The sequence below is a fragment of the Lactuca virosa genome, chromosome 1 (assembly GCF_052849685.1).
Source record: "Lactuca virosa cultivar CGN04683 chromosome 1, Lactuca_virosa_CGN04683_v6, whole genome shotgun sequence".
Lineage (NCBI taxonomy): Eukaryota > Viridiplantae > Streptophyta > Magnoliopsida > Asterales > Asteraceae > Lactuca > Lactuca virosa.
Genome location: NC_136426.1, coordinates 27,929,346 through 27,940,446, shown reverse-complemented (window position 1 = coordinate 27,940,446; position 11,101 = coordinate 27,929,346). Strand labels below are relative to the sequence as shown.

The 11,101-nt window shown below is 30.0% G+C and overlaps 1 long non-coding RNA gene and 1 pseudogene across 1 annotated transcript; one reads left to right on the top strand and one right to left on the bottom strand.

Annotated features, from left to right (window-relative positions):
• Positions 1 to 6,837: 6,837 nt before the first annotated feature.
• LOC145159571 (cytosolic sulfotransferase 5 pseudogene) lies at positions 6,838 to 8,061 on the bottom strand (annotated as a pseudogene).
• Positions 8,062 to 8,230: 169 nt separating this feature from the next.
• Positions 8,231 to 9,317, top strand: LOC145159654 (uncharacterized). Its single transcript, XR_013737850.1, has 3 exons — positions 8,231 to 8,625; positions 8,884 to 9,006; positions 9,169 to 9,317. It is a non-coding gene; the product is annotated as an uncharacterized LOC145159654 (long non-coding RNA).
• The last annotated feature ends 1,784 nt before the right edge of the window (positions 9,318 to 11,101 follow it).

The following is an 11,101-nucleotide window of genomic DNA, read 5'->3' as shown; positions in this document are numbered from 1 at the left end:
ACAAATGGAACGGTTTTATGGGAATAAAACTACTTTTCATATACAACAGAAAATATAGGATTTTCTGGAACAGTATACATATTCGAGATACCGAAACATCCTTTTAAACATAAATACATATGCACTCACTCAACTTTATGTTGATACTCTCTTTTCAAATTACTTGTATTCTCAGGGAAATAATACACAGGTACTCCCCGAGCTTTTTGAGAAGATGGAGCTATATTTTCTTTTGTATAACTATTTTAGGTTCAATATACAATGATTGAACATATGTAAATACTTATACTTTCTAAATACAATGGTTGTTGTTACTTTGATTACTATGATGCATGTGTTGTGATACTACAAATGAAGTCCTCCACCCCCGGACGTTTCCGCCGTCTGGTTTGGGGGATGTGACACTTGACTTGCCTCTCCAAACCTCTTTAGCTTTCATTTTTTCACAAGTTATTTTTTTTGAAATTTGGTATAACATATTTTTTTTATTAAACTTTGATTTTCTTTAAATTTTGATTTACGAAATTGATACAGTTTCTTTTTATAGTTTCCATAGTTTTTTATAACTTGATTTTTTAAAAAATAAAAAACTTTGATTTTTTTAATTTTTTACCGTTTTTGTTAATAATATTTTCACTTTCGGTTGTATTTTTTTTAACATGTGTAATTCTTGTACGAACTTTGTAGACATTGTTTGCAATATTTTCTTAATTTTTTTTATTGTTTACTTTTTTTTATGTTAAAATTAGTTTTTTCTAGAATAAAACTGATAACTTCTTTTATGTGTTTTTTAGATTTTTTTAGAAATTTTATATTTTTGTTTTTTATATTTTTTTAGTATTCTTTCAATCTTTTAAGACTAGAATTATTAAAATTTTGGTGTTTTTTTTATATTTTTTTGTTTAGATTTTTTTAGAAATTTTATACTTTTGTTTTTTTTAAATGTTCTTTTTAGTATTTTTTTATAATGTTTTAAGACTAGAATTATTAAAATTTTGGTATTGAGAATTATTTTTAGTTTATGAAATTAGTTTATTTAAATTTCAATTTACAGTCTGCAGATGTTAAAAAATAAACATATTTCTTATTGCAGGCTGCAACCGTTTGATCCACATTTTCTGCTGCAGAGGATTGCAAAGATGGTCCGTAGACTTTATGAATTTTCGCTTCGAAAAAACACACAATATCTTGCTGTTTTATTTGAACCGTATTATCTCTCTCTTTCTCTCTCTCACTCTCTCACTCTCTCTCTCTCTCTCTCTCTCTCTCTCTATATATATATATATATATATATATATATATATATATATATATCTTATAAAGCTAGCATTTTTCCTTGAACATCATGCATTTGAAACTCCCATGCATCTTTCCTTTCACCATATTCATTTGAAACTCCCATGACTTTTCAATTTCTTTCTAATAATAATTATAAGTTGGTTAATAAGGTTAAATAAATATCAACATAAAGTGTAATCATATATAAACTAAATTTCAATATTAAAATAATATCTTTACTTCTTCTTATAAAGTTATGTTTTTAACTTTTAACATATTATACTTAATTTATTAGTTTAATATATTGTTGGATGTAAACGATTATCATTTTAAAGATACAATTTTGGAACAATTTGTATAAAATAGTTAAATTATTAATTTAAATATAACATTATAGGTCAACTTAAATGTAAATTTTACTTTACCTTAAACAACCCAAAAAATATTTTGTAGATAGTTTAAAGTGATAAATTGTAGTGTCTTTCTAATAATGATTATAAGTTGATTAATAAAGTTAAATAAATATCAAACCTAAAGTATAATCATAAATAAACTAAATTTCAATTTTTAAATAATATATTTACTTCTACTTATAAAGTTATGTCTTTAACTTTTAACATATTATATTTAATTTATTAGATTTAAAATGTTGTTGTATGTAAACTATTGTCAGTTTAAAGCTACAACTTTTGAACAGTTTAAACAAAATACTTGAATTGTTAATTTAAATATAACATTACAGTATCAACTTAAATATAAATTTCAGTTCCACTTAAAAAAAACCAAAGAATATTTTATAAATAGTTAAAAGTGATAAAATTGTAGTGATAAATGGAAAAACTAAATTGTAATCTCAATTTTTAACTAAAATATTTCCCAAAGATATTTTTATAATCATTAAAAATTTTCAAATAAGTAGTTTAAAATAACTTACAATAACAATAGTTAAAAATAACTATATATAAATGGTTATATTGTTACCTTTAAAATCAAAAAACAATGTTCGATGTTTTAAATAATTATAATGACAAAAATTAAAACATTAAGCAAATAAATTTTATAAACTTTATTAACAATAACAATAACTATAAATAACATTAAACCATGTATTATATTTAATTTTAGTCATGTGTAACTCGCGGGTAGAAGTTATTCAAACGATTGAGATAATGCAGTTATAATAGATGTATATATTATCATATAATTCAAAATAATCAATATATTATATCAATTTAGTATACAAATTATTATATCAAATGTAACAATAACATTATTGTTATATTTTAAAAAAACATATATTTGTAAAGACTTCAACTATATAGGTGTTTCTGCGCAACGCACGGGCATTCGCCTAGTATATATATATATATATATATATATATATATATATATATATATATATATATATATACATAGATGGGTTCAATTGAGAAAATAAAAAAGGTTGTGAATAGGGGAATCATTCTCAGCCACTCATTTAATTAGCCTCTAAACATAAAGAACACGGTGACAAACTTGTAAATATGATATAATAGCCTTCAATCACAAATACGTAAGTGTAGAGAATTAGATAACAGTTGAAATTCATTCGTTTTTTGCTCTTTCAATCCAACCTTCAATTCTGCTTGAATACGAACATATCTTCAACATCTACGATTAATTATACTCCCAGCATCATTAGAACAACATCATCGATAATCAACAAAAAATTCAATTCGTATCATTCATTCAACATCGTTCATCAAATAAAACATCGAAATTAAGGTTAGAAAAAGATCAAATCATTTTTTGTTTGAAAATTTTCATATATTTCTCTACCAATCTACTATTTTGTAAGATTTAAATAGTCAAAGTATCATATTTATCACATTTTTAAAAAAGTTAACTTGTATGCACTCCAAGTGTTTGATGAAATGCATAAACTAAATTACCACGTTATATTCACATATGAATATGTTTTCTCACTTGAATCAATATGTAATTATTAAAACACAAAACAAATATGCAAGTCTGTATGTTATTCATATGTGAATAACATATAAAAATTATATATATTTCTGAGAACACCTTGTAATATTCATATATGAATATACTGTGCAATATTCACATATGAATATACCAACTATTATTCATACGTGAATATACGATCTAATATTCACAAGTGAATATACTATGTACTATTCTCATGTGATATACCATGTAATACTATATAATATTCACATATGAAAATATCATCTAATATTCATAAGTGAATATACCATTTAACATTCACAAGTGAATATACTATGTAATATTCACAAGTGAATGCATCGTCTAATATTTAAATATGAATATAATATGTTTAGTATATGCTATATTCATATATGAATGATACTTAAATTGTAAAAAAAATTAATCATAGTTTTTATTAATAAGTGAATAACGAATGTACTGTAGTAAAAACCTGATTCATTTTTATTCACTTATGAATAACGATAGCTGAAAATATAAAAAAAATAATTTTTTTATTTTATCTTAAAACTATATCAATATGGATGTCTATTTGTAGAGAATAAAAAATCATGAATTTTGGTATATTTAAAATCATTTTTCGATAAAAATAGCTTCTTAAAAATTAAAAAAAACGAAAAAACTATGTTTTTGTATATATTAAGGTAATGCTTAGCATAGTTTAAGGAAACATGTTTTGTTGGAAAACACATGTGCATTCGTTTCCCATTTCCGCCGGTACGTTGGAGGCTTTTGCGGCAAAAATAAATGATTGGCTGAGAATAATTCCCCCATTCTCAACCTTTTTTTTTTTCTCAATTGAACCCTCCTCTATATATATATATATATATATATATATATATATATATATATATATATATATATATAACGATGAAGAAGAAATATCTTACATAAGCTGTGTGTTTGAATGATTGATGAGACGATACCTTTAGTGAAATAAATATTAAAAAAATGTTGCTTTTTATGAACGGCCACCCCATATTGCCCCATAATTATGTGACATGTCCACATTTGTCAATTATATTTTGAAGTGATCACAACAATGTCATCTTGACGATGGAAATAATTGATTTTATTAATTAGAAATTATACAAATATTTATTTGATTAACGTAAGTTGATAGAGCAACCTGCAAAGTTGTGGCTCATACAGTCATACACTAATCGAGTCAGCAAGCAACCCGAGACAAGATTACAAGACTGGCGGGAGTGACAACGGAGAGCTATGGACGTAGTATTGTATCCCTCTGGAGAGGGTTATGATTTTTATTTATTTATTTATTTATTATTTTTTTTTTCCATTATCATGATTTAAGTTCTAAGATTTTGTGCTCGTGTTGTGTGGTTTTTGATCTTCCCTCGCTATTTTTTATTTTTTTTATTTTTTGTATTAGGATTTGTTGTTTTAATTTTTTTTAGTTCACTTATAGTTCGTTATCTTATTGTGTGTGTTTGTCAAAGAGCGTTTGAAAGCTTCCAACTTCTAACGTTTCATAAAACGTAACGTTTTGAACAAAAAACCTCATTTGGCACTAGAGACTTTTAGTGTTTAGTTTAAACAAAACGCTTTAAATCTAAAAGTTATCTCACGTAACGTTTAACAAAATGCTACCAGCTGCCAACTACCCGCCTCCCGCTACTCGTTATCCACTATCAGCTAATTTTGCCAAACACACTCGATACACATAGGTGGATCCACATTGGAGCGTGGGGTATCCCAGGATACCCCTAAAAAAATTTCAGTAGTATATTTCGTTTATGTTGAGTTTGAAGTGTCTTCTTCCCCACTAAAACCCTAGCCGACCTCACTCATTTTTCAGTATTTTTCTCTCGGGTTTGGTAGCTAAGAGGGAGGGAGAAGCGATTCAAATGATCCAAGGGAAGGTTACTAAGGGTAATGGTTAAGAGGCTTTCAAAGATTGGAGCACTTGTATGTTTAAATTGAGCAAAAAAGCCATGGATTCGCAGCTGCGTTGGCTGTTATCAAACAAATGAAGATATTACGTTTTTGACACAATTGACCACTCGGGTTTAGCATATAAACGGAATCTACCCTTAAGCCAATTTATCTAATTAAAATAGTTTCTGGAAATTGCTATTTACCCCTTGACATATATATATATATATATATATATATATATATATATATATATATATATATATATATATATATATATATATATATATATATATATATATATATTCTGTAAGAGTGTAAGCTAATGTTAAGAGTGTAAGAGTGTAAGCTAATGTTAAGCTTAGGGTAGGGTAGAATCAAAATGGAAGAAAATCAGAATCGAAACAAAATTTGCAAAATCCTAACTAAAAAACTGATTCGTTCTAATCGAACTAAACAATATCTTAATACATTATCAATTTTATTACATTTGTTACTTGATTAATTAATGGTCTTAATTTGCACTTTTGATGACACTCAAATTAGTTGTATTGTAAAAGATAATTTTTTGTAGATATATTGTGAAACTAAAAAAAAATACCTTTGTCATGTTCTTATAGATTTTGATTTCAAGTAAAAACTATGTATCGACAATGACGAAGTCAGGGTTAAAGTAAAGGGGTATTCCGCAAAAACAAGAAAATAATAAATAAAGTCAGGGTCAAAGTAAAGGGGTATCCGCGCAAAAAAAAAAAATGATAATAAATAAAGTCATGTAATATACAATAAGAAAAAAATAAAAACCGGAATTTCATTAAACATAAAGTTCAACTTGTTTTAAAGTTCACCTCTTTACTCTTTCATTTTACGAAAACGATTAATTGCAAAGAGTGATAATCTATATCTGTAAAATCTGTTTCGATTCCGGTAATTAATTCTATTAATTGTTATAAAAGATAATAATAATAATAATAATAGAAGTAATACTCATAGTAATAATAGAATTAAATCATTATTCTTTGAATAAACATATTATCTTTTATAACAATTAATAGAATTAATTACCGGAATCGAAACAGATTTTACAGATATAGATTATCACTCTTTGCAATTAATCGTTTTCGTAAAATGAAAGAGTAAAGAGGTGAACTTTAAAACAAGTTGAACTTTATGTTTAATGAAATTCCGGTTTTTATTTTTTTCTTATTGTATATTACATGACTTTATTTATTATCATTTTTTTTTTTTTGCGCGGATACCCCTTTACTTTGACCCTGACTTTATTTATTATTTTCTTGTTTTTGCGGAATACCCCTTTACTTTAACCCTGACTTCGTCACTGTCGATACATAGTTTTTACTTGAAATCAAAATCTATAAGAACATGACAAAGGTATTTTTTTTTAGTTTCACAATATATCTACAAAAAATTATCTTTTACAATACAACTAATTTGAGTGTCATCAAAAGTGCAAATTAAGACCATTAATTAATCAAGTAACAAATGTAATAAAATTGATAATGTATTAAGATATTGTTTAGTTCGATTAGAACGAATCAGTTTTTTAGTTAGGATTTTGCAAATTTTGTTTCGATTCTGATTTTCTTCCATTTTGATTCTACCCTACCCTAAGCTTAACATTAGCTTACACTCTTACAGAATAACGTACATTCATTTATCTACTACAGTTTTGTTGGAGTTTTATGTGGAACAACATATATTTCTTTCCGATGTCTACAAAAAAACATCTATCACTTGCAATATGAAAGAACAAATCCAAAACTTTTAACTAATCGACTCAAGGACTGCTTACTCCAAGGATCAATCCGGAACCTTTCAACTTCTCATTGGTAATTCCATCGATGCGTTGTTTCATCTCCTCGCTCAAATAATTTTTCCAATCTCCAATTTCCCCTTTCCTGAAATAATGCCGATTCTCCACCTCCAAAAACTTACCGAACTTCTGAACACCTTTCTTGTTCACCTCAAGATTGCTCAAAATTTCGAAGCTACACAGCTCCACAATTTTCTCCACCACCCTCTTCTCCAGTTCCTCCGCTGTGAATGGCTTCCCCATGAACACCGCCAACTTCCTCAGCACCACCTCCGGCTGCTTCTTCATTTCCTCATACTTCAAGAACAGAATCTTGTCCGGAGTTTCCAGGCTCGCTCTCCAGTATGACAGAACATGTTCCCAAAATGGCCCGTAGTCCGAAATCCCTTGACAGAAAAGCTCAAACGCTTCATCCAACGAGAAGGGAGGTAGATCTTTGGATCTGTGATTGCTCATGAAATGCCATTTTGAAACCAAAACGTCTTTTGGGTCCCTACAGACGTAGACGAACTTGCAGGAGGTAATGCACGGAGATAAGAGGGTGCGAGGGTAATGGGTTGCGAACATTCGGGGAGCAGGCAAGTGGGTGAAGTCGGAAATAGCAGGGTAGGTTTCGATGTCAATGTAAGGGAAAGTTGCGTGTGGGCCATGGTGGTGTAAAGGGTGGTCGGAGAAGGTGTAGCGGTGGCGGTTAATGGTAGAGAACATGAGGGCTTTGAGCCAGGTGGTTCCGGACTTCATGAAGGAGGCTAAAAAGATGTCGGTGGGTTGAGATTTGAAGTATGCGTGAAGAAGCAAGTTATTTTTGATGGAGTTGGGGTGTAACCAGAAGCCATTGTAGTTGTAGAGATGTTGCATACTCCATCCATTGCCTTTGGGTACTGTTTCTATCAGGTGTTTGTGCTCCTCGCAGATCTTGTTGTAGTCTGCATCTTCTTTTGATTCTAGTGTTGTTGTGAGATATGGAGAGATCGACATATTAGAAATTGACAATCGTTATCGTAGTGTGTGTTGGGCACTTTGGCTAATTAAATACACCACAGAGTGAGTGCAGACCGCGTTAATAAATAGAAGGCACCATGAAACTCGATATTTGCCTATTTGGGTAGAAATGAGTAGACCAAAATACCCTCCACGTGTTTTGTGTATTTAACTGTAGAACATGAGAGGAGTTATGGCAAGGGACCAAGGGTGTAAATTGTAATGATTTCAAACAAGAGGGATAATTATCGGCTTCTCCTTTGCTTTTCATAAAGCCGGCTTCAGGTCTTCGGCTTCAGCTAAAACTCTTCAAAGTCATCGGCTTTCTCCACCGCATCTGTTCCCCAATGGTTTTACGCCACCTCTCTAACACTTGCCCTTCCTCAAGAAAACCACCGATTCAAGTAATTGCTCCACCTCTATGCTGCTAGATCTATGCACGCTCAAAAGGTCGTCTGATTCTTTTCAATTTTGATCGACAAAATAAACCCTAGAAAGAGGAAAAGAGAAAAGAGTGTCCTTTGTGGAGAGCGGAGACAGCGAAGATGGTGTTCTACTTCAAAGCCCCACCAGAAGCCGGAGACTACACCATCTTGATGGATGTTGACAAATTCGAGAATGCTTATGTAAGTTCTTGATTCGATTGCTTCTGTATGTACTGAATTTTCTATTGTAATCCGTATGGGTTCGCCTACTGATCAAAATTAGTATACTTGCATCTATCAGAGAGATGGAAAAGATTGGGCATCGAAAATACATAACCTTAAACAACTAAAACTTTTGAGTCGAATCTTTTCTTTATCAGTATACATCTTCTTTGATGGATTTTTATTTTTACTGTTATCCTGAAAGGATTGTGTTATTTATTTATGATTTGGGTGCAGGTGTGCATTACCATGCATCTTATCTTAAATTGTTAATAATACCCAAGGAATTGTGTTATATCAAAGGCATCTGGCTGAACACAATGGAGTCTGACATGTATTGAATCATCAAGGTTTCTCTAGGTAACACTCACATACCTTTGCCATCTTTCTTATCAATACACAAACTTTTATTTATCTTTTTTTCTTCCACTTCTGAAATGTAGGATCCTATAGTGAACAAATTAACAATATATGTTGTTAAAGGATTTGTTGAATTACTAACGGCTTTTATCGTCTTTTCAGAGCAAGCAACAGATGTATCAAACTGGACAAAGACGGAGGCTAAGTTAGAGTGATGCTTTTGCAAGTATAAACACCAATTTTAAAATATTTGAAATATCTATAGATAATAGGGTTAATGTAATTTGACGGGTTAATTTCATGAAATACTAAGCAAGTTTTAAGTTTGTTCCATTAAGATATCTCAATTTTTATTCTAAAGATGTTTTACCATTCAAGTTTTAATTTTGTTTTATTTATATGTGAAAAAAGTAAAATTTAATTTGTTTACTTGTTTGACTGTTTATTTGACAATGATTATGACAATACTCGGCAATTCATAAAATATTTCTCTAAATATTAACATACTTTCGTTTTTGTTCTAACTAAGAGATGCATCCAAGGCTCATTGTCATCAAAGTTTTATCTTGGCACAAACGTATCATCACTACCAATGGACTGGTTGTTAGTACTGGAGAAGGAAATTATTGTATACTAGAGTTTCTATACATTGGTTTAATTAAATGTAAAGGTTATTCGATCTAAAAGACTATTATTTTAAGGGCATGGAAAAAAGATGGACGTAAAAGCTCATGTTGTGAATGAGAAATAATTAATGAGTACATTTGAACATGTAGGTGGGTTGTTGGTGATGCTTTTGTAACAATCACAAGTGGAAAACATGTAGAAAAAGAGGCCGTCCAAATAGAACTTTTCTGATTAGGTGGATCTTCCAAGTTCCAACTCATTTCAAAAGAAAGTGGAGAAAATTAAAAGTTTTTAATTTTTACTTAAGGTAAAAAAACAATATTAATTTTCATAAATAGGAACAATATTTAAACTTGAGGTATTTAAGTGCAACAAAAATGAAACTTAGTAGTAAAACCACTTTAATTTTCTTTTGAGGTGCATAGATGGAACACATGTGAAACTTGATTGATATTTAAATTAACCCTAATTTGCCCAAACTAACTTTTCATTTTTTACTTAATAGGTTTAATTTTTTTTTTCTGTATTCTTTTTCAAACTTTCAAAAAGTGTATCCACAAAGATACTTTTGCATTTCGCAATATTGAAGGGTCAGTCGGTTGTCATGCCTACAAGGCATACCACATACACATGCATTCTTAATCAATATGGAAGCTATATATTTACGATAATAACAAGTAACATTGCGAAAACAATTGAATTTGGATGCCAGTGGGGACGAACTCATAACATGATCGGGAGGGGAAAAAACAAACATTAGAGTAGGTGGCCGAAATAAAAACTTCAAAACAAAATAATATAAACAAACAAGTTTAATTTTATTCAAATGATAAATATAATGATGTGAATTGGAATCTAGCCATCGGGTCTTGTTGTTGGATCTGGATCATAGATCTGGAATAGGTGTCATTAGCAAGCTCCCGACTTGATTCACAGCTGCCATTGTAGAGATAAACCATTAGAACCACCCTAAATACTATGCCCCGTAAGCAAGCTCCAACTACCAAGTTAGATCGATGTGTAAGAGGAGATGGTTTCTCCAGACTATCTTGAGGAGAGGTGTATGTGTATTGTGGGGGCTCAAATCTAATAGTTAGGATTCTCCTCATGGAGGAGAAAGTATTCTATTTATAGGGTTAGATCAAGATACAATTAGATCACACCTTGGGCCAACCCAATTCTGACACAGCTAGTCATGGGTTGGGTTGATATGTTGTTCTCTCCTCGAGTGATGTCTTATTGTGCTGCCAATCAACATTGTCATGATGTGATGCCAAACAGTGTTGTTATGTTGTGTAGGTCGTGCTAATAGATCTAACATCAAGTCCTCCACGCCCACCTAGTCCGATATGATTGATTTACTACCAATTATATTGGACTGGATATAGTCGTATAAGTCATACATTATCAAGCCCCTAGTCTGATATGATTGGTTTGTTGCTAGTTATATTGGACTGGTACAGTCATA